The following is a 25,215-nucleotide window of genomic DNA, read 5'->3' on the forward strand; positions in this document are numbered from 1 at the left end:
CATCTGTCTGCGTGTATTTGAGCCAGCCAGTCTGAGCTACCTACGAGTTAGCAAGGACTTCCTTCCTGCTGAATTCCACTCCTTCGGAGATGCTTTACTTCACTATGCTGAACTCGTTCCTGACCCATAGACTCAAACGCTTTAGGTATCCACTCCTTGGGGGCCTTGTCACGTTCTGGCTATCCACTCCTCGGAGGGTCTTTCGGCCTGGTGTCTCTCTTCATCCACTCTGGGCTTTGTCTGGTTCAGCCTTGTGACTTCACTATCTTCAGCTGATGGAACCTGTGTTCGCCTCAGCAACCTTCCTTGCACACTTCAAAGTGAGTACCATCTGCTATTCAGCTCTGATGACCTCCTGCTCTACTCTCAACATTCTCCTGTGATTCTTGCAGGCCACTACTGGATCCATACAGAGAAGTTCCATCGTAGGAGGGATTCCCCGGCGTACCCGCTCCGCGGACCACTACCAGGGATATCATCATTGAGCTATCCATTCCTCAGGACTGTGCCTCCCTCTTCCCACTTGGTGGTTTTTTGTACATTCCAGTACAATAAAGTCTCTTTGCTGTTGTGTCCATCTCAGCTGAGGCCATGCCTATCGGGGTGAGTCCCCACAGGGCTCTTCCCTGTGGGTGGAGTCAGCTCTTACCCTGATCCAGGGTCTACAAACATACCAGATTATAACAGATTGCTAACTCCATGGACCCGGCTCAGGTCTCAGCCCATCAGGCCATCCCTGGCCTGGCCCAATGTATTGCTGAACAACAGAGGACTTTAGAGACTGGCTAATGCATTAAATCAGTTGAATTCATGACTGAACACTCCAACTATGTCTGACAAAGATGCCTCATTATCTGTGGTTTGAAGACGAGCTGCAGTACCACTATCAGCCCCTACTCGCTTCTCAGGAGATTCCCTGTTATTTAGAGGCTTCCTCAATCAGTGCTGTATGCACTTTTCACTACAACCAACATACTTTCCTACTGTGGTATTCAAGACTACATATATCCTGTCTCTTTTAGACTGAAAAGCCCTGACTTGGGCTTCGCCTCTCTGGGAACACAATGACCCAATCCTTAATGACTTGCCAGGTTTTATTGCTCTCTTTAAGTCAGTATTTTATGACCCTGCGTGCAAGATAGTCGCCGGATCCACTCTGTTACATGTCCAACAAGGAGCCAAGTCACTCCTGAACTATGTGATTGAATGTAAGACCCTTTCTTCAGAGCTTCATTGGGATCAAGAGTGTTACATGTGATTTTCCCATATCAAGGATGAATTGGACGCATGTGAATTACCTGACACCTTGGACTCACTTATTGGCCTTGCTGGGAGAATTGATCATTGCCTACAAGAACGATCACAAGAGGTTAAGAGCCCTAAAAGACACCTCTCAGTGAGTATACGTCCACGAGCCACACTTGCAGCACAGACCAAGCCTACACCGATCCCTGAAGATGATGAACCATGCAATTAGGCCGCAGCTATCTAACCGCCAAGGAGAGGTGCTACCGTAAGTGAATGGGTCTCTATATGTACTGAGGTCAACCAGGCCATGCGGTTCAATCATGCCCCATCTATCTGGGAAACATGCAGACATAGGATGCGCTGGAGGACTCTTCCTAGGTCTTACTACACCATCTCCTCCACTGACACTCCCAGTCTTGATCATCTCCAGAACCCTTGAATTCCAAACTCTTGCGATTGTCGATTCTGGAGCCGGTGGCAATTTTATACTCAAAAGACTGGTTGAACATCTACGGATTCCTCCATTCCGACACCCACTCCGCTGCTTCACTCTTCTATACACGGCGGACCATTACCAGGAGATGTATCCCAGACCACACAACCAATTTGCCTGCACACTGGTGCCCTTCATACTGAGACTATCTCATTTTTCGTTCTTGACAAGGCCATTCATCCTATAGTACTTGGCCTCCCATGGCTGCAAGATCACACCCCCCAGTTTGACTTGAACACATGGAACTTTCGCAATGGGGTACAGCTTGTCACGACAAGCTGCTGAAGAGTGTAAGACCTATATCCTGCATGTCTACCATCGCTTCTCTTCCAGGTTTGCCACCACAATACGCTTCCTTTCACAACGTGTTTTCAAAGAAAGCAGCTGATGTATTACTACCACACCGGTCTTTCAACTGTGCTATTAATCTAAAACCAGGCTCGAAGCCCCCTAGAGGAAGGGTATACTTACTTTCTCTAGCAGAGATTAAGGCCATGTCTGTCTATATCCAAGAAAACTTGGAAAAAGGATTCATACGACCTTCCACGTCACCTGCTGACGCAGGATTCTTTTTTGTTGGCAAGAAGGATGGATCCCTGCAGCCCTGTATAGACTATAGAGGACTTAATGAAATCACCATCAAGGCCTGATATTCCCTACCTCTGATCTCAGAGTTATTCGACAAAACTGGACCTAAAAGGGGCATATAATCTGGTCCTCATTCGTCAAGGGGACGTGGAAAATGGCCTTTAATACCCGAGATGGCCATTTCGAGTATATGGTCATGCCTTTTGGACTGTGTAACGTTCTAGCCATATTCCAAAATATGATGAATGAGATTCTGCGAGATATGCTGTAGCAATGCATGGTTGTGTGTTTAGATGACATACTAATTTTTTCCCAAGATCAGCAAAGCCATCAAGTGGATGTTGCCAGGGTTCTGCAGAGACTAAGGGATAACCGTCTCTACGCTGCTTGAAAAATGTGCCTTCCATCAAGAATCTGTTCCCTTTTTGGGTTACGTGGTGTCCAGCAGAGGGTTCCAGATGGATCCACAAAAAACCAAAAGCATATAGGACTGGCCTCAATCCACTGCCTAAAAGCACTCCACCGCTTCCTCGGCTTCACCAACTATTACCACACATTTATCCTGCACTACTCCACCCTGATGGCACCACCCATTGCAATGACTAAGAAAGGAGCCAACCCTTCACAGTGATTGCCTGAAGCAGTTGCTGCCTTTCAGACCCTCAAAGAAGCTTTCCTCAAAAAACCTTGCCTTCACCACCCGGACCCTCAATGTCCATTTATTGTTGAGGTTGATTCCTCCAATGTAGGAGTAGGAGCCATTCTCAGCCAGAACAGCGATACTCAGACACGGCACCTTTGCTCTTTTTTTCCTGGCAGTTTACTCCAGCCAAGAGGAATTATGGTATAGGAGATAAAGAGCTGTTGGCTATTAAACTAGCATTTGAAGAGTGCACCCGTGGCTTAAGGGGGCACAACATCAGATAACTGTATATTTATTTATTTTAACATTTTTCTATACCGTCGTTCAGTGGGGACCGTCACAACGGGTAACATTAAGGTACATAAAAATGATGCTAAAGTATATTAAGTTACACAGGTGCCATTAAGGATCGATAACATAGTTTTTAAACAATATTAATTGGTAAGTGTAATGAATCATGTCCATTTCTCATTGTATCATTTTAGGATACGAGATTATCTTTTTCATTGTACTTTTATCCTTTATTGATGAACTTAAAAATGAAACTTAAGCTAAATAACAAATAAAATTATACACATACTAGCGGTACCCGGCCATGCATTGCAGTGGCAGAGTCAGGTTCTTTACCCTCCCTCCCCCTTCCCCTTGCTCATTTACCTCAGTCACTCATCCTCCTCCCCCTTGGTCACTCACCCCCCCTTCCCTCCCCTGTCCCCACTCCAACTCTCTCCCCTCACACTCACCTCTCCCCTCATTCTCCCTCCCCTGACACTCACATCCCCCCTCATTCTCCCTCCCCTCACTGTCACCTCCACCCACCTACTGCCTACCCTTCAGATCAGAAAACCTTTGTCTTTCTATTTCTGTGGGAACCCCCCACCCCCCAAAAAAACCCCAATCCCAACCCTTTAAATCAAATAATAACCCCCCAACCTCCTGCCCCCTCCCAAGATCTGGGAAATTAAAATTGTTGGTGCTACATGTGGTCTGTCCCTAGGCGTCTGTGCACGTTACGTAGCCAAATAGGGGAGTGCCTAACCAAATTTGCACTTCCAAATGTGTTTTGTGGTCTGGGGAGGGCTATTTTGGTGCATTCTCGAGATCATGCAAGTTTAGTGTATGTATTTGTGTGTGAACCTCCCGCTTCCCCCAAAAAAACAACCGTATGAGAAAAGTTCTCTTAAACTAACCACCCCACACTCTCCTGGCCCCCCTCCCCCAGCCCTGCGAAAAACAGTAGCCCACCCCCCTGCCCCACCCAGAGTTGCTGAATGAATAAAACCTGCCCCCCTCATCACCCCTCCCCAAGATGTTCGCAATAAATTCATTACCACCCCCCACCCTCCAGACCCCCGAGACCTGATAAAAATGTTAGGGATGTGCAGCCAAAAAGTTTTCGTTGCATTCGTGATACGTATTCGTGGGGGGTCAATTCCATTTCATGCGGAAGTATGGAGAATTCCATAAGTTGTCGATCTGTCAATATGTTACTACGGCGAGTTAAATTCCTGTCCCAGCTAAAATTAAAATTAACTACAACCCCCCACCCTCCTGACCCCCCCAAGACTTACCAAAACTCCCTGGTGGTCCAGCGGCAAGTCCAGAAGCCATCCCTGCATTCTCACACCCACGTTTGCCGGTTTCATCATGACACCGATAGCCTGTGTCACAGGGGCTACCGGTGCCATTGGTCAGTCCCTGTCACATGGTCACCGGCGCCAACTTGTGCTCCTACCATGTGACAGGGGCTGACCAATGGCACTGGTAGCCCCTGTGACATAGTATGGGCAAAGGCTATCCACGCCATTTTGAGTCCTGGCATCGGATGGCAGGTCGCTCCGGGACCCCCGTTGGACCCACAGGGATTTTTGGCCAGCTTTGGGGGGCCTCCTGACCCCCACAAGACTTGCCAAAAGTCCAGCGGGGGTCCGGGAGCGACCTCCTGCACGCCGGCCATCAGATGCCAATACTCAAAATGGTGCCGATCGCCTTTGCCCTCACTATGTCACACAAAGGCGATTGCGTCTCAAAATGGCACCGATCGCCTTTGCCCTCACTATGTGTGACATAGTGAGGGCAAAGTCGATCGGCGCCATTTTGAGATGCAAAGGCAAAGGGCAAAGGCGATGTGTGACATAGTGAGGGCAAAGGTGATCGGCGCCATTTTGAGTATTGGCATCGGACGGCCGGCGTGCACGAGGCATGGGCCATCCAGTGCTCCTACCATGTGACAGGGGCCGGCCAATGGCACGGATACCCTGTCACATGCTAAGGGCAAAGGGCCATCAGCGCCATTTTGTTTACTGGCAGCCGACAACCCGAGAGCGGGAGAACGCTCCCGCGACCCCCACTGGACCACCAGATACTTAAAAATTTGGGGGGGTCCGGAGGGTGGGGGGATACTAAAGAACTAATTTTAAAGAGTCGGGCTGTGTTTTTGTGTTACTTTTAAGTGCCCTTTCTTCCTGTCCCCCCCATAACGATAGGAGAACCCACAAAATTAATCGTGGGGTTTCCTATTGCTATCGGGAACCCCGGGATCTGACGAGATTGAAAATATTGTCCGATATTTTCAATCGTCAGATAAATAATTCCCTAGATGTAATTCAGTTTGTATATTAATTATTCTCCTACCTGTTTATGTAGTTTTCTCCTTTGAACTTGATATGTTTGAACTGGGTTTATGGGCCCTTGGGTCATGGAGAGAGCTGACTTTACCCACAGGGAGGAGCACTGTGGGGACTCTCCATGACAGGTGGGGTCTCAACAATGATGGACACAGGAGTCAGAGAATATTTATTATACAGCAAAGAGAAACCTAAGGAGCGGGTTTGTAAATTCAGTCCTGGAGTAGAAAGACCTGGGATTTATTCCCCGGTAGTGGCCCACAGAGTGGGGTAACTCATGGAATACTTGCTTCCTGGTAGGCCTTGTGTGTGATAGCTTTGCTAGTGGTCCGCAGCATGGGGTAGGCCAGAGATGGATGTTGGCAACTGGCACAAGACAGCATGGATCTGATAATGGTCCTCAGAGCGGGGTAAACTAAGGATCCACACAGCAAGATGGAAAAAGTAATGCAGAGCAGGTCTCGTACTCTCTCCGTGGTGTTGCAGTAGAGAATTTGTAGAAGCAGCAGTGGAGACCCAAAGCAGGAACAGAGAAGGGTCGTCCGAGGAAGCTGCGAGAGGAACTCTCTAGCTGGTGAAGGTGAGACAGGCAGATAAGGCTCTCCAAGGAGCAGATAGCCCTGAGTGCAGCAAGGCCCCCAAGGAGCGGGTACCTGAATCACTCAGTCTGGAACACAGGAACAGCAAGGCAAAGCGTCTCAGAGGAAAGGAATTGAGCAGGATGGAATCCTTGCTAACTCGTAGGTAGGAAAGTTCGGTAGGCTTAAATACAAGTAGGCAGTGATGTCATGCGGAGAGAACGCACCCGAGGTTCCCGCCATGACGTGCATAAGAAGGAGGCAGGCACGCGTGTGCCCTAGGTCACATCAGATTCAAGATGGTGACCAGAATCACGCACACCATTCCGGGAACGCCAGGGAGGTCGGCAAGTAGAGGCAGAGGTGGCCATCTTAGCCAGAATTGGAGCTACTGGGTAAAATGAGGTGAGCAGCAAAGGTTGCAGCCGTCTGCAACCGACGGGTGCAACAGAACTCCTTAGTAACTTCAAAGAACCTGAATGGCACCAAGTCATCCTCCTCTTCTCCCTTTTTAATATCATACAGGCCGATACAGTAAAGTTCGCGGGAGAGCGGACGAGCGCCCACTCTCCCGGCACGCGCACAGGCCAGTGTCCTGTGCGCGCGATTCAGTAAACCAAAATATTTAAATTAGGGCCCATGGTAAAAAGAGGCGCTAGGAACATTAGCGTGTCCATAGCACCTCTTTTTGGACAGGAGTGGCAGGTGTCAGTGGGTTTGACAGCCTACGCTCAATTTTGCCTGCGTCGGTTCTCGAGCCCGCTGACAGCCATGGGTTCGGAAACCGGACGCCGGCAAACTTGAGCGTCCGGTTTTCAACCCATGAGCCGCGGGCTGATTTTATATTATTTTTTTTTATTTGTAACTTTTTTTAACTTTTGGGACCTCTGACTTAATATCACCATGATATTAAGTCTGAGCGTGCACAGAAAAGCAGTTTTTACTGCTTTTCTGTGCACTTCCCCAGCGCCGGCAGAAATTAATGTTTACATTTGGGTAGGTGCTAATTTCTTAAAGGAAAATGTGCGGCTTGGCTGCACATTGGGGTAGATTTTCAAACGAGCGCGAACAGCCTACTTTTGTTTGCGCTCCAGGCGCAAACAAAAGTACGCTGGATTTTAGTAGATACGCGCATAGTCGCGCGTATCGGCTAAAATCCTGGATCGGCGCGCGCAAGGCTATCGATTTCGTATAGCCTGCGCGCGCCGAGCCGCGCAGCCTACCCCCGTTCCCTCCTAGGCCGCTCCGAAATCGGAGCGGCCTAGAAGGGAACTTTCCTTTGCCCTCCCCTCACCTTCCCCTCCCTTCCCCTACCTAACCCACCCGCCCGGCCCTGTCTAAACCCCGATCCTACCTTTGTCGGGGGATTTACGCCTCCCAGAGGGAGGCGTAAATCCCCGCGCGCGAGCGGGACCCCTGCGCGCCGGGCCGCGACCTGGGGGCGGGTACGGAGGGCGAGGCCACGCCCCCGGACCGCCCCGGGGCGTAGCCACGCCCCCGTACCCGCCCCCAAAACGCTGCCGGCACGCCCCCGAAACGCCGCGCAATCCGGCTCCGCCCCCCGACACGCCTCCCGACACGCCCACTCCGAAAACCCCGGGACTTACGCGAGTCCCGGGGCTCTGCGCGCGCCGGGAGGCCTATGTAAAATAGGCTTCCCGGCGCGCAGGGCCCTGCTCGCCTAAATCCGCCCGGTTTTGGGCGGATTTAGGCGAGCAGGGCTCTGAAAATCTACCCCCTTGTACTTACTGTATCACGCGGGAATGACTAATAGGGCCATCAACATGCAAAAAGGGATAAAGCTAGCGTGTCGAAAACATGCGTCCAAATGCCGGTTAACAGTGTGCTCCACCCGAGCGCACTGTACTGTATTGGCCTGATAGCGATACTATTGTTTTAACTCTTCTCCAGATCTTCAATAGATGTGCATGGGTCCTGGATGGGGGTCCAACTCATCTGCTCTCTCCCTTCTCTCCTGTCTTCTTCAGGATGTTTGAAAGTCATCCTCTCCTTGGATCTTGATAATTTCAGGTTCCCTTGCATGAAGGGAACTTTTCCCCTTTGATGGAAGAGCAAATTTAAATAAGCTTAACTGAGTGCCAAGTAATTGGGCACTCCAAATTTAAATTAAATAAAGATTAATGGGTGGACTGGGAGGGTGGAAAGAAACTCCTATCCAAACAAAAGATCTCCATGGTGCCATAACTAAGTTACTAGAAAAATCAGGGGACAGCCAAGATATGCCATCTCTGTAAAAGCAAAAGGAAAATCCAGAAGGCAAAATGGTGGTCTAGCTTTACAAACCAGAGGGACACATCCACATGGGGGAACTGCAAACCCACTAGTTTACTATGATGCCTCTCTCCACAACATTGGTATATTCCTTTAATTAAATCCAAGTAGGGCACTAACAGGATCCCTACATTTATTTCCCCTCATAGATGCAATTTATTATAATTAGAGTTTCTGATTTTAGATTTTAACCTATAAACCCCGATAAAACACACCCAATGCAAAAAAAAAATAAAATAGGTAAACTGGAAAAATACCACTTCCCCTGGTACTCTCTCACTCTTCCTTTGCCTATCCTGCATTCTCTGGTTTAGTTTGGTGCCTTTTACACACTAGTTACTCCTCAGCTGCACAAATATATGCATTGATTAAACCAGAAACGGTACCCAACAATAGATTCTGCACCACAAAATCACAGATAAACACCAAATTTTGGTACCCCAATGAATCCCTAAATAGCTGGAAAATAAACATCCAAATTTAATTAATTTAATTTATTTTATTTATATTCCGCTTTTCTCGCTTTTTTCAGCGCTTCAAAGTGGATTACATTCAGGTACTGTAGGTATAATGTATAATTTCTTAAACACTTACAATCTGAAGCCCTAATTATAATGGACTCTGGTTTAGGCTGCATTTTTTACTTCATATTAAGATTAGGAGATTAGGTTTTTAGATGTTTGTTTTGGTTTAAATATATATTTTTTTTAATTGTACAAAGGTTTGCAGTTTTTTTTTTTTTTAAATGTTATACACCACTTTAAGTGACTTTTTGAAAGCCAGGGAAGTGATTCATAAATATACTAAAAGAAATTAGATCCCCTGCATGTCTCATCTCACGCTATGCCTATTTCCTTTTGCAGTATAAAAGATGAAAAGATGCCATTTAACAATTTAATACGCATGAATGTATTGACACCTGGGATTTGTGACACTACAATATTTCTAACAATCGAATCAATAAGAAAGACATCTGTTGAGATACAGTGCCAGGGTTTCAGTAGAGATATTATCTTGCTAAATCACTAACCTGAGGTAATCAATACAGCCATATAGTTATACAGTTAATGCTATTGCTTTGGCAATTCTAGAGTGAATACAGTAGCAATAAATGATCCAGGGAGTTATATAAAGTGTAACTAAATTTATGATGATAATTTATTAGCCTTTGTTTTCTCAGAATCTTAAATATTGTGCAGTCTTATAAATCCTTTACAGCTCTTATTCCAGAGTTGTTTGGTATTAAATCTTCAAGGGATGTTAATAGGGAAAGTAGGTTTTCAGTCTTTTCCCTTTATACATCCCCTGTTTATCTTTCTTCTCTCCAGGGCTAGGTGAAAATGTTTTTCATGAAATTGGCAGTACGTTTGCTAAAAAATATTTATAAGATTTAATATAGCAAGCACCATGAAAGCAGATTAAGGATTACAAGAAAAGTCTCTTCCTGTTCCATGTTCTTTCCAAGCCTTCAGGGTACACCTAACCAGGCAGATTTTCAGGATGTCCACAATAAGTATGCATGAAATAGATTTGCATACAATGGCGGCAGGGCATGCAAACCTAACTCATGCATATTCACTGTGGATAACCTGAAAACCAGAGTGGTTAGGTGTGCCCCGAGACTGGGTTGAGAAGCATTGCCCTAACTTATTATCTTGTTAATTTAACTGGGGATAACAAATGCTCGCTGTCAATTTTTCCATGTCACCTCAGAAAAATGATTGCTCAAAAATATGGAGAGTTTTCTTCTGCACCACACTCTTAGGGGCCTATTTATTAAAGGAGCTCACCATTTTTTGTCTGAGAAAAGTGCTTAGTAAATGGGGCCCTAAGTGTAATGCAGACCAAATTATTAATTCAGTTGATAAACGAAGACAAAGAGGGAAGGTGGAAAAAGAGAGAGGTTAAGGTCAAATTTGACTATCTAGACCAGTGATACTTTGGGATCTTTGTTTTCAGTGTTTGTTTTATTTTTCTTATAAATGTATCAGTGTTTATCACAAAAGAAAACAAATATTTACTAGGAATGTGCATTCATTTGAAATGAAATATCAACATTTCCTATTTCATTAAGTTTTCAAAATAGAACATAACAAAAACAAACAAAATTTAATTGTTTTTCTTTTTGTTTCATTTTTGAAAAAAAATGCTGGGGAAAAAACACATCCAGGACAGATCCCAGGCTCCCTAAAGTCTCCCCGGGACCTCCCTAAGGCCTCCCTGAGGTCTTCCCATAGCCTCCCATAGCCTTCCTGGAGCTGCCCCCAAACTGTTGCTGATTGAGCAGAGCTTCCCCCCCCCAAAAAAAAAAATAAAGTTGCTCAGGACCTCTAACCCTCCCCCCCCCCCCCAAATAAAAGTTGCTTGGGTCCAGAGTCTGAGGCCTCTCTGACCCTCTGAACTCCTACCAGAAAAGTACCATGGGGGTCTTGGTCAGTGAAAGGTGAAGGAAAGATGTCCACTCGCCTTCTGCCCCTCAGTTGGCCCTTCCAAATGGCACCAGTCGGCCTTGAGACTGGCACCATAGTGACTTCAAAATGGCATCAGTCTCAGGGCCGGCCAGCACCATATTGTCTTAAAGCCATACAAACATATAGCCATACAACAAAATGGTGTTGGCCGGCCCTGAGACTGATGCCATTTTGTCCACTATGGTGCTGGTCTCAGGGCTGGCTGGTACCATTTGAAAGGAATGACCAAGGGACAAGATGTGAATGGGCATCTCTCCTGTACTTTTTATTTACCAGGACCCACACAGATGGGATAAGTGGGGGCCAAGGGTGGTTCCTGGCCCCGGGATCTTGATTTGTTTCTGTGATCTGTTGTCTTTGATTTTAATATGAATGTTCTATTGTATGCCACCTAGAGCCTATTAGAGGTGGCCTATAAATTTGTACATTTGTAAATACAACAGAACCAGGAGCCAAATATATTCATGGCAGATTTGCCACACCTAGCAGGAAGAAAGGAGATATAGTAAACTAGAGTAATGAATTTAAATTGAAGTCAATTTTCAATAGACATGTAAAAATGTCTACACAATGGATAGGGGGTCTGCGGCCAATCAAGCCTTTTAAAAGATGGTGGCCCTGCAATGTGGGTATGTGGTTCCATCATGCCGTGGTATTTCCTCTGTGATATTTTACAGCAGGGAACAATACCACAGGATTCACAATCCTGCGGAACTGGATACTACAGTTTAGTGAATCCCACACTATTTTTCCCTGTAGGGAAACAGTACAGCTTAATAAATCTCCCCCTTCTTCTCATAAGCTTGGGCCTCATTTACTAAGCATTCCTAAGACTCCTACCCCCTTCGCTGGCACAAAAGTCAAATTAAAAAAAAATATATATACATTTTCCATCACATGGTGATGCTCCACCCCTCTTCCCAAACACCTGCCCTTTGAACAAAAATCCACCCATCCAAAAATGGCCCCAGATCCAACCCCCCCCCCTGCCGTGAGCCTGCCCATTACATACTCATAGCCTATTGACTCCACACTCTTTACACAGAAGAGATGGACCCTCCCTCACTTAAGTAAAGGTACCCCTTCTAATGCGGTGGTATCTGAGAGTGGCCCCTCGTGCTATCCAGGTCAACATCATTTTTCAAATTGGTGCCAACCAGTCAGCCTTTGCCCCTATCACATTATGGGACAGGACAGGTTGAAGCCATTTTGAAAAACGGTATTGACTACCCAAGGGTTGCTCTGGGTCAACACTGAACTACCAGGGTACTTTTATTTAGGTAAGGAGAGGTCTGGGGGCAGGGGTATCTGAAGGCAGGGCATGAGACCACAAACAGATCTCTATAGTTTAAGGAGATGGGGGGCCACTAGACTACCAGATAATATGTAATATGTAAAGGAAGGACCTGCTATGGGGGGGGGGGGGGGAGGGATGGATCCAAGGAGGTGTTTTTGGTTGGGAGGGTGATTTTTGTGCAAAGGGGAGGGGTTTGTGAATGGGACAGGGCATCGCTGCATGATGGAAATTGATAATTTTTTTTTAAATGTAACTTTTGTGCCACCTCGATAGGTGGGCAGGGGCTTACTCAGTACCCCAGGGGGGATTTTTACGCTATGGAAGGGGTGATTTTTCAGGCTGTATGGCCCTTTATCAGTGAGGGAGTACTGGGACGTATGCTATCATCCCAATCTTCCTACAGAAAAATATCTACAGCTCCTGAAAATTAGTTAATAAATGCAGCTTCCCTTATTTTTGGCAAACTGCGTTATTTTATTTATTTATTTATTTATTTATTTATTTTAAAGATTTTATATACCGTCATTCGCATTTACATCACAACGGTTTACAATAACCTTAAAAACATTCAAAGAAATACATCATTCTGAAGAACAAATAATAAATTTTAGAAGAGGTATAAAACAATTAACAATAAAAGATATATTCATTGTCGCAAATCAAGTATAGTTAACTCTAGAAGTTAATGACTAGTCTGTAGGTTATCCATAAAGGCTTGCTCAAAGAGCCAAGTCTATAGACCTTTCTTAAATTTTTTTTAGCTCTGTCTCCAATCTTAGGTCTGCTGGCATGGTATTCCATAGTCCATACGCTGGGCCCTGCAATGGAAATAACTCTGTCCCGGACTAAGGCCAAGTGAGCTGTGTTTATTGAGGGGACATGCAGGAGCCCTTTGTTTGCTGATCTTAATCATCTGTGAGGAGTGTGTAAACGGACTGAAAAGTTTATCCAGCTATGCATTAGCTGCTTTGTATATATTTAAAAAATATATTCACACAAATGCATGCAAAGAAGCTAATTTTAATAGCTGCAGATTTTTGAGTTTAATGTCACACAATATCATGAATATTGAATGATATTGCAGTGATACGTGATTATTGCGCAATAAATATTTTTTTACCTACAATAAATGCTCTTTTTAGCACATTAATCACATAGCAAACTTACCCCTAGATTCATTAAAAAGTTTGAATAACTCAGTGATAACACCCACGCTAACAAAAAGGGGTGAGTTTTGGGGAAATTTTGAAGTTACCGCACCACACGGTAACTTACCACTTTGCATCAGTATTATCGCACAGCGATAAATCCTACTTTTCACATCCTGCGAGAGAGAGAGAGAGAGAGAGCCTCACAATGTGCACCTATTTAAATCTCTATAGGAGGGCTGTCTATGCCTAATACGACGAGGTGAGGAGTTAGTGGTGTTTTGGGGTTTAGGGGCCAGTTTCGCATGTAGAGTGAGACGTATGAACAGCACAGTACACGTTGGTGAAGATTTGATCTCATTCGGAGTGAGGAAAGTCTAACAAAGATGAAATTTTGTACTATGTTATAGAGATGTGAATCGGAACCAGAATCTGATCGGTTCCGGTTCCGATCCAAATCTTAAAATTTTTATCGCTCAGCCCGATTTGAGTTTTGATTATCGGCTGCGCCCGATCTGATAATCAAAAAACCCTCCCCCACCTTTCCGAACCCCCAAAAAAGGTTTTAAAATTACCTGGTGGTCCAGCGGGAGCATGGGGAGAGATCTCCCGCTCTCAGGCCATCGGCTGCGTTAATAAAAATGGCACTGATGGCCCTTTGCCCTTACCATGTGACAGGGCAGAGGTAGCACTGGCACCATATTGAATACTGGCTATACGGCCTGAGTGCAGGAGATCGCTCCCGGACCCCCGCTGGACCACCAGGGACTTTTGGCCAGCTTGGGGGGGCTTCCTGACCCCCACAAGACTTGCCAAAAGTCCAGCGGGGTTCCGGGAGCAACCTCCTGCACTCGGGCCGTATTGCCAGTATTCCAAATGGCGCCGGCGCTACCTTTGCCCTCACTATGTCAAAGGGGTCGACGGTCGGCCCCTATGACATAGTGAGGGCAAAGGCTAGCGCCGGCACCATTTTCAGTACTGGCAGCCACTAGCCTTTGCCCTCACTATGTCACAGGGGCCGGCCGTTGGCCCTTGTGACATAGTGAGGACAAAGGTAGCGTGGGCACCATTTTGAATACTGGCAATACGGCCCGAGTGCAGGAGGGTCAGGAGGCCCCCCCAAGCTGGCCAAAAGTCCCTGGGGGTCCAGCGCCGTCCATCCAGTGCTCCTACCATGTGACAGGGGCCGGCCAATGGCACGGATACCCTGTCACATGGTAAGGTCAAAGGGCTATTGGTGCCATTTTTATTAGTGGCAGCCGATGGCCCGAGAGAGGGAGATTGCTCCCCGTGCCCCCGCTGGACCACCAGGTAATTTTAAAAGGTTTTGGGGGGGTGTCGGGAGGGTGGGGGAGGCTAAGGGGGTCATTTTAAAGGGTCGGGTGGGTTTTTTTTTTTCGGGCCATCGGCGCCATTTATATTAGTGGAAGCCAAAATGGTGCCGATGGCCCGAGAGCGGGAGATTGTGCCGGGACCCCCCCACTGGACCACCAGGTAATTTAAAACATTTTGGGGGGGTTCAGGAGGGTGGGGGATTTGTTTTAAAGGGTCGGGGTGGGTTTAGGGATTGTTTTGGTGTGCCGGTTTTCCCGCCCTCCCTCCTCCCCTGATTTACGATTTTTCACGATAAATTGGGGGAATTTCTATTGTATCGCGACTCTAACAATTTTTGACGATTTAAAAAATATCTGACGATTTTTTTAAATCGTCAAAAAACGATTCTCATCCCTACTATGTTCTTTCACCCTAGCTTGATGGACTCTATAACAGGGTACTATATCTCTCTCTCTCTCGCAGGTCTCATTATGTTCACCCTAAAGATCTAGAAGTGAATCTTCCAACCCGCTATTAATCAAAACGTATCTGGTGCCCACTTCACAATGAGAATGTGAGACAGGGAGTACATATTCAATCTGTGCATTTATAGCAAAATACTTTCAAATATTAGAGATGTGAATCGTGTGATCGATCGTCTTAACTATCGATTTTGGCTAGGGGGGGGGAGGGAATCGGATCGTCGCAGTTTTGTTTTTTTTTTAAATCGTGTAAATCGTAAATTGGGGGAAGGCGGGAAAACCGGCACACTAAAACAACCCTAAAACCCACCCCGACCCTTTAAAATAAATCCCCCACCCTCCCGAACCCCCCCCCCAAATGTCTTAAATTACCTGGGGTCCAGTGGGGGGGTCCCGCTGTGATCTTCCACTCTCGGGCCACGGGTGCGTTAATAGAAATGGTGCCGGTGCTACCTTTGCCCTCAGCGCTCCAGATTGTAACTCAGGCAAATACTCGTCAAACACAGTCCAATCCTTAATAAATTCTCTTGAACTCTCTATAGTAGCACCTGACCTAGCAGGAAGCACAGAGGCATGTCTTTTCTCAAAGATGTCTGTGGTGAAGCAATAGGCTTCATCCAAATAAAAGGGACCCACTCCAATAGAGTTTCTGTCTCCTTTAACTCCATCCTCGCACTCCTCATGAATCTCATTCTACTGCCCTAGTTATAGCATGGTCCACTCATTCAGCTACCTCATAAGGAGGCGCTGTAAAATGGTATTCCCTCTAGCTAATTGTTCTTTCTATAGGCACTAGGTGACATCTGGTGGTCAACCTATAGAGGGTGCCACAAATAAATAAAGATAGGATTGAGAAATATAAAATCATGAGTTGGGTGGAATGGGTAAATATGGAATTGTTACCCTTTCCAATAACACTCGGACTAGTGGACACTGCATAAAACTGGCAAACTTAAAACAATCATAGAAAGTATTATTTTCAGTCAGTGCACAATCAAGTTATGACATTTATTGCCAGGGATGTGGTCACCGCAATTAACATACAAATGACAAGTCTCTGAAGGAACAATCCATAAACAGTTATTAGTGAGGTAAACTTGGGAAATCTAGCACTTTTCTCTGGGAGTGAGATACAAGAAATAGATCAGCTATTTGGGATCTGCCTGATACTTGAGACCTGGACTTCCAGGGAAAGGATGCTGGGCTCAATGGACCTTGGTCTGACGCAGCATGACACTTCTCATAAAACATTTTGATTAGATTATAACATCAATTTAATGGTCAACTCATTTGAGAGACTAAAAACGAATCTTTCAAAGTATGAACTAAACTAACTGCACTAGTTTAGTTCAAGTTTTGCTGCTCTTGTCATAAAATAACAACCAAAAAAGTGCATGCTCACAGCATAAAACAGTAAAGCATTCCAGCAACAACACCTAGTAAACATAAAATTCTTCACAAACATATACAGTATACAAACTGTATTTTCTCACTCAATGTGTAATCAAACTATGGAATTTATTGCCGGAGGATATGGTCAAGGCACAGTTAGCATAGCTGGGTTTAAAAGAGGTTTGGACAAGTTCCTGGAGGAAGATTTGTGTTGCTTTTCGTGGCTCGCTGGAGACTTCCATGAGCCGCACTACTTATCCCCGATGTCGTGCCTCAGCTGACCCAATGATGCAGCAGGATGCTGCCATGACCACTGCCTCCAAACAACTATCCCTAGGCATGCACATATGCATCTGACAGCCGCTCATTTCAAGGGCCCACAGTGGGAAAGCGCCGTGATACCTGTGGATAACATCATAGCACTTGGGCCTACTTTAGGGTTCCCCAGGCACTCGTCCATTGCCTCAACAACAGGTCCACCTATGGTAGTAGTATATGTTTCAGGTCTGTTCATGTCTCATCATGCCTGTTTCTTCATTACCCTGCTTGTCCTTCGTACCTCCATGGATGGATACCCAGAACTGACTTCTGCTTTGACTCTCGTCTCATCTGATAGCTACCTGTCTCTGACTCTAGCCTGGCTTGGACTCTTCTATTCACCTGATCCCAGAGATTCTTACCGAAGTCCTGCCAGTCCCGGCACCCAAAGGCTCAACCTAAGGGGAATGAGCACTGGTAAAGGTGAAGCCTTGAAGCAGTCTCTGTCATTCCAGAGTCCACCTGCTAGCAGTGAGAACCTGTGGGGTCCTTCCTTACAGGTGGAGTCAATCTCTCCCCAGTCCAAGGATCCAGACACAACAGTTTGCTAAGGCCATGGACTTGGCGGACTTATCCTTGCTCCAACTGATTCCTGGCTTGGCCCTCAGACTTCATGATCAGCAGGGTATGTATGAGAAACTTTCAGCAGCCCTGGACTGCCTGACACTTCATCTGGATGTGCTGACCGGTGTCCACAAGGCCCCTCATGCTCATGCTGACATCTCCTCTGCTAGCTAACCTGCAGGTTTATCAGCCTCAGCACTTGCATCCTATTCTGGGTACCCTAAACAATGTTGGTGTTCCTTAACCAATGCAGGATGCATTTCCAGCTTCAGGCTACCCTTTTGCCTGATGACCCATGTAAGACAACATATATTCACTCCTTATTGAGTGGTCCAGCTCCGGCACAGGCTTCATCCCTCTGGGAGCTAGCAGATCTCATTTACTGGACCTCTCCCTCTTCCTGGAGAGATCTGTATGGTCTTTGAAGATCCTGGTTGAGTGACCGCACTAGCATCTGACATGCTTCACATATGCCAGGGCTCCTGTATCTTGGGTGAACACACCATGGAATTTTGGCTCTTAGCCTCTGAGTTCAATTGGTGCAAGGATAGTCTGGTCACCTTTTTCTGGAAGGATTCTCAGGAAAGAAAACCTTGAACTCTCAGCTCAGGAATTACCCCCTTTCCTTGAGGCTATCATAGCCCTGATTGGTAAGCTTGACCATCGCCTGCAGGAGAAGGCTCAAAGAAAATCATCTGATCCGCAAGTCCTTCACCCTGGCTCCGCAGTCCAATGCTTGCCTATGCCAATTCCCAGTCTCCCATGGGATCTGGTACTCCCTGAAAAGCCCATACAATTGGATCAATGTAAATTCTCCCCCAAGGAGAGGCTCCGTCACAGACAATAGGGGCTCTGTCTGTGTGTGCAGCCAGAGGTCACATCATCATCCCATTTCCTGAGAGGTCAGGAAACACAAATGCCTAGGCTTGACTAGGAGGTGATCCTAGGTCTCACCATTCTCACTCCCCAAATACTGGTACCTGTCACCCTAGAGACTGGCCTGACCTCTTTCTCTACACAGTCCTTCATTGAGTTTGGATCTGGAGGGAATTGCATCCTCTAGGACCTTGTACAACAGCTAAGAATACCTACCTTGCTTTTGCCTCAGCCTTTCATGATTTCCTCCATGTATGAGGATCCTCTCCCAGAAGCTCTCACTCAGACCACCGTACTGCTCAAACTGCATCCTGGCCTTTTACAAGTTGAAAGTATTGTCTTCCACATCATTCCCCGGGTGGTAAATCCAGTGATTTTAGGCCTGTCCTGGATTTTTCAGTACCAGCCCCAGTTTGACTGGTCTACATTTCCACTAGCCTATTGGGGACCCGCCTGCTTTGACTCCTACTTGTCCTCCCTAGAGATCCTTAGCTCCATGATAGTAGATTTGGCACTACCAGGGCTTCCTCCCCAGTATGTGGACTTTCAGGATGTCTTTTCAAATAAAAGCATGGAGTCCTTGCTGCCCCATTGCCAGTACAATTGTAGCATAGAACCCCAGGACCCTGCTCCCTCAATGTCAAATTTATCCTCTTTCTCTACCCGAGACTCAAGCCATGTTGCAATGATATATTTGTATCAAGGCATGGGATAAGTGGAAGACCACTTTCAACATACATCATGGGCATTACGAATATTTGATGATTCCCTTTAGCCTCTGTAATGCCCCTGCGGTCTTTCAGAATATAGTCAATGAAATATTCCATGACCTTCTCTACACTTGTGTGGTCATATACTTGGATGACATCTTTTTCCCAAACCTTCATCTCTCATTGCAGACATGTCAGTATGGTCCTACAGTGTCTTCAAGAAAACAACCTATTTGGTGAACTTGAGAAATATCATTTCGATCAAGAGTAGCTCCTCTTCTTGGAAAGCAACCTCAAATTCCTTGCCACTGCCGCTAAGGGTAACCTCACCCACAGCTCTAATTTCTGCCAAAGAACTTTGGGGACAAATCAATCAGCTGATAAACAAGGCTGCCACAAAAGTTAAGAGAGTCACTGATGCCAATAGGAGGCCAGCTCCTTAACTCAAGATAGGCAACAAAGGATTGCTGAGCACCAAACACCTACACCTTTGCATCCCCTCTTTATGATTGACACCCCGCTTAATTGGACCCTTCCCAGTGATACATCACCTTGGCCCTGTCATCCAGTGGCTAAAATTACTTTCCACCTTAAAGTTTCATAATACACTCCATGTTTCCTTGCTTAAACCATTGGTATTCTCTTGGCCTATACATGCTATTCTGGAACCCAAAGGAATAATCTCTGAAAAAGACACCCTATACAAAATCCAACAGATCCTAGACCCCTTGTTGGAGAGGCAACAAGGTAGAATACCAGATTTATTGGAAGCATTATGGCCTTATAGAGAATTCTTGGCAGCTATCTACCAATATACTAGACCCCAATTTTCTAAAGGACTTCCACCAACAATACCCATCGAAACCTAAATCCCAGACCATAAGGAAGTGGACAAGAGAAGGTGCTACCGTCATGACCGCAGCCTCCTGGTGTCCATTCCAAGGCGTGCACATGCCTGGCAGCCACTCATTTAAAGGGCTGATGGTGGGAAAGGGCTGTGGCACCTGCTGATGACATCAGCCCTGGGTCTACTTAAGGGCACCTCAGACACTCTTCCTTTGTCTCAGCAAAATGTCCACCTATGGTAGTAGTGAGTGTTGTTAGATTGTTCCTGCCTTATCTGTCCAGCCTGTTCTTGTTCATCCACCAGCCTGTTCCCACCTCGTTTGCTCAGGCTGTTCCTGTCCCGTTATCTCTGATTTTTCGTGACCCTGCTCAGCCTTCCCACTCATACCTCCATGGACAAGTACCCAGAACTGATTCCTGCTTGGACTCTCATCTCACCTGATATCAATATGTCTCCGACCCTAGCTTGGCCACGGACTCTGCTGTTTGCATGATCCCAGAACCCTCACCTATGTCCTGCAGGCCCCAGCACCCAAAGGCTCAATTTGAGGGGAACAATGGTCGGTTAAGGTGAAGCCTTGAACTGGTCTCTGTCATGCCAGGGTCCTCCTGCTGGCAGTGAGAACCTGTGGGGGCCCTCCTTGCAGGTAGAACCAATCTCACCCCAGTCCAAGAGTCCACAGACAAAACAATTTTAGAAAGCTATAGCTTATTCCTGGAAGTTGCAATAAGGGGGCACTCCAGGAGTTTGGGAAATACTCACACTAGTGTACTTAATACCCCTGCACTAACCCTGCTCATAGTGGAAAGCACACTGCACTTATGCCAAGCTGCACAGGTTAAAAGGAGGAAGACACTTTACGTCACAGTTGCATGGGCCAGAAGAAAATAGAGACATTCTTGAATCAGAATGGAAGAAGCTAGAGGTGTGCTTGCACTGGCCTGCATGAGCTGGAAGGTGGAGAAGAAGGTGGCATGTAGCTGCTTTGCCATCGGCTGGTACAGAGGAGGAAAACTACAGTAGTGGACTGGCATCAAATTTATAGGGTGGGGGAGGAGAAAGGAATGAAAAGTCTAGGGTCGGGGATTCAGAAGTGGGCGACTGGTTAAAGTAGAGAACTGTGTCCAGGTAGGCCAAATTCTGCTTTTCCTAAGGATGCTTTTTGTGACCTTGGGCACATCACTCAGCCCAGTACTGAGGGTGATTTGTCCAGCTGAGTCCTGGTTTTCACCAGAGAAACTGTGGGATTTCAAATCTTGCCAGTCTGACTGCTCTGGACTTAACCAGCTAAGTTTTATCAAGGTGAAAAGTTAGTTGGAAAAGTCTGGGGCAGGGATATTGTGGGGTGGGAGCAGTTGTCCAGCAAATTAGCTGGATAAGCACTGATTTTCACTGATATCTGGCTGACATAATCAGATAACTTTTAGAACTGCTTGCGAGTAGTCCTAAAGTTAGTTAGAAAAATGCATCTGACTTAATTTGTTGTAACCGGGTATATTCAGTGGCATTGCTGAATATCCCAGCAAAGCTGTCTAGGGAAGTTTATCGAGCTACCTTTGCTAACCAGTAGGTAGCTGAAAATGGACCCCTTATGTCAGTGTTTCCTAACCAGTGTGCCTTCAGTCTTGATCAGGTGTACAGTGAAAAAGTCATCACTCCAATGATGCTCAGATCCAGGCCAGCACATAGGTTCTGCTCTTAGCACATCACAGCAGTAAGAGACATTAGTTGTGGCTCTTAAACTTGTAGGAGCTCCTTTCTGAGAACATGATGAATGTCTTTTCTTCCTAGCTACAGCATGAGTCCTGGAGTATGATAATTAATGGACATCACGCAGAGCACAGATAATTGGGACACGGTTTGTGCATCAAACACGGTACACACAGCACCTCTTCCACTTCCCTCCTCCTGAACCACCTCATTTGAGTCCTTCCAGCCTCTGCCCCATCTCTAGGCTAAGTTAGCTGGTGATAGTGTGCACTAAACACTGGATGGGACTTGCTGTGAGTATTGGGAGCTACAGCAGAAGAGCTCTGGCAGCCTTATGAGGCAGCCAACGTAATAAACCGAGTCAGCTGCCTTCAGAAAAAAGACTTCTCCCTTATCCTGCACTTTAATATAGAGAGAGCAGATCCATCATGTTGGATTCATCTTTGTCCTCTCTCTTTTTGTTTTAAAATTTAGACTGTGAGGCCTTCAGTGCATCCCTAGCTCTTCTTTTGGCCATATGAGTCCTCTCCATGTCCGCACTGCCTCCTGCAAGGAGACTAATGTGCCATACAGCATTTGTGTTAAAGTAGATGTGCCTTGGGTTTGAAAAGCTGAGAAATACTGCTTTACAATGTAAGCAGGGAACTACTTACTATACCTTATTGTAACTTGTTTTGAGCTTGGCTTTGGAAAAGCAAGTAATTCAATCTAAAATCCAAATATGGAAGAAAATAAAATGGGGACCATTAGAAAATGTTTTCCCGTTTAAAGTGTTTAAAGTAACCCTATTTCAAATCAACTCTGATGTGGTGCACATTTCTATTTCTTTCTTCTTTGGGGAGAAATATATGAAACAAAACTAATTCTATTAACATGACAAAAGCCTACAAAGATTTAAAGCAAAAAATAAAAATTGTCAAGAGAAATTCCAATTATTCATATTATTATAGCTCAACAAACACAATCAAGTAACTAACCTATGCTAGTTGGGCTACTTGTAATCTCATTATTTTCTCCACAAGCAGTCTTTACTAGGGAAGCCATAATATAATATTTTACTACATTACTTCTATATTTAATTATTTATTGACTTTAACCATGCTGGTTTGTATTAGAACATTAGACTCTGTTTCCCTGGCAATTTACCCAATTAGAAATATAGATCTGTGCTTGATGCTGCACTGTGTGAGGACATGTTTACACCAAAATGCCACTGTTTCTCTTAATGTGCCGTTGATAGCCTGGTCTTAAATCCATAAAGCCCAGACAGTAATTAGGAGAATGAATGGTGTTTTTTGCTGTTGAGTAATCTTGAATGCATGCTGTTTGTTTTGTGTATGAAAAAAGCAGTGTCTCAATTTAGCACTGCCAAGTGACTAGCTTCGCTCTTCTTGCTGAACAAAATGTTCTCAGTACCTAAAATTCAACACATAGTCCAATTACCTGCATTGTGACAAGAGATTTGTTAAACAACAGTTATTGATAATTGAGTAATTCCTTTAAGATTCATATCTTAGCATGGACTGTCCAGTATAGGACAAAGCAAATAAAGGCAAGATATTTTTCCACCCAAATGTTCTGTCTGAGGTCAGAGAAATTGGCAAATGAAAAATGTGTGAAGATAGTTTTTGTAGGATAAGAGCCATTCCTTCAAATTCTTTTTGAGCTTCGGTAACCAATGAAGAAGTAAAGCTAAGAATAATTAGAAATAAAACTTTGGAGCTGACCAAACTAGAAATACCTTAACCATGTCTAGGTAACTGGTAATATATTTGGACTGTTTCTTCTGTTCTGAGCTTTCCATAAGAGGATTGTATCTTTAAATAGTAACAGCTATGCATTTCTTCTAGTGTGTATATACATAGTGTGCAGCCATTGAAAAACAATGGGGATGTAGTGTGTGTGTTTATTATATACTCAAGTTTATATCAAATAGTAAACACAATTTTACAGCATTTTACTTCACAGCCAAAAATTGATTGTAATTATTTTTTTTTTATTTCACTAATTTGATAACTTCAAAAAAGTTGAAATTACATTTTATTGTTTTATTGTAACTGTTTTTTGGTTCAGCACCTGTTATTTACTTCTTTCACTATACCTCTCATCACTCCCCTGTTTATTGTAAACCGGCATGATGTGATACTCTCACGAATGCCGGTATAGAAAAAACTAAAATAAATAAAAAATAAATGTTGGGTTATCTGGGCTACCATTGTTTTAACCCTGTAATACAGCGCAGTGCAAATCTGGTGTCAAGTTTAAAATAAGCAAGAAGTGAAATTGTTGAGCTCAGTGCCACAGGATACATTAGAAGCAAATAAGAAAACATTTTAAAAAGGGATTAGCCAAACATATAGAAAATAAATCAGTCATCATTTAACCTATCTAATAAAAGTCAGTAGGGATGTGCAGAGACTGCATTTTGTTTTGGTTCATTTTTTCATTCCGTAAATCACCAACATTCATTTGGTTCATTTCTGATGAAAACATTTTTTTTTCCATGTAATCATTCTATTTGTTCATTTGTTTTCCATTAAACTTAATGGAGAAGCAATGCAACCTATTTAAGGATTTTCAAATCAATGGTAAAGAAAGTTGTGGGTAGTCATCATTAAAAGAGGGAAGAGTACTCCAACACACCAGACTGTATCTAAGTGGCACCAAAAGTGGCACAAATAGCCGAGGAACTGTAAAGGGGCAAAACTGTAACAGCAGTGGCAGGAGTTTTCCAAGTCATTGTGACAGGAGCAAAACAGCAGCAAGAATAGCATAAACACCCCAAGGTTCCAAAAGTGAGGCCACTTTGTCCCTCTTGGGGCAAAGGCAGCACAAGAGGGACAAAGTGGCACCAAGAGTGGCACAAAGCTGAAGATACCAAGAAGGGGGAACAAAGCAGCAACAGTTAAAAAGGGAGGTGAAAGAAGCTATTTTAGCCAAAAGATCTTCATTCAAAAATTGGAAGAAGGATCCAACTGAAGAAAATAGGATAATGCATAAGCGTTGGCAAGTTAAATGTAAGACATTGATAAGACAGGCTAAGAGACAATTTGAAAAGAAGTTGGTCATAGAAGCAAAAACTCACAATAAAAACCTTTTCTAAATATATCTGAAGCAGAAAGCCTGTGAGGGAGTCAGTTGGACTGTTAAATGATCGAGGGGGTTAAAGGGGCAATTAGAGAAGATAAGGCCATCGTGGAAAGGTTACATTTTTATTTTTGCTTCAGTGTTTACTGAAGAGGATGCTGGCGAGATACCTGAATCAGAGAAGGTTTTCATGGGTAATGATTCAGATGGACTGAACGAAATCATGGTGAACCTAGAAGATGTGGTAGGCCTGATTGATAAACTGAAGAGTAGTAAATCACCTGGACCGGATGGTATACACCCCAGGTTCTGAAGGAAGTAAAAAATGAAATTTCAAACCTATTAGTAAAAATTTGTAACCTATCATTAAAATCATCCATTGCACCTGAAGACTGGAGGGTAGCTAATGTAACCCCAATATTTAAAAAGGGCTCCAGGGGCGATCCAGGAAACTACAGACCAGTTAGCCTGACTTCAGTGCCAGGAAAAATAATGGAAACTGTTCTAAATATCAAAATCACAGAACATAT

This window comes from Rhinatrema bivittatum, chromosome 1 (assembly GCF_901001135.1).
Source record: "Rhinatrema bivittatum chromosome 1, aRhiBiv1.1, whole genome shotgun sequence".
In the NCBI taxonomy this organism is placed as follows: Eukaryota; Metazoa; Chordata; class Amphibia; order Gymnophiona; family Rhinatrematidae; genus Rhinatrema; species Rhinatrema bivittatum.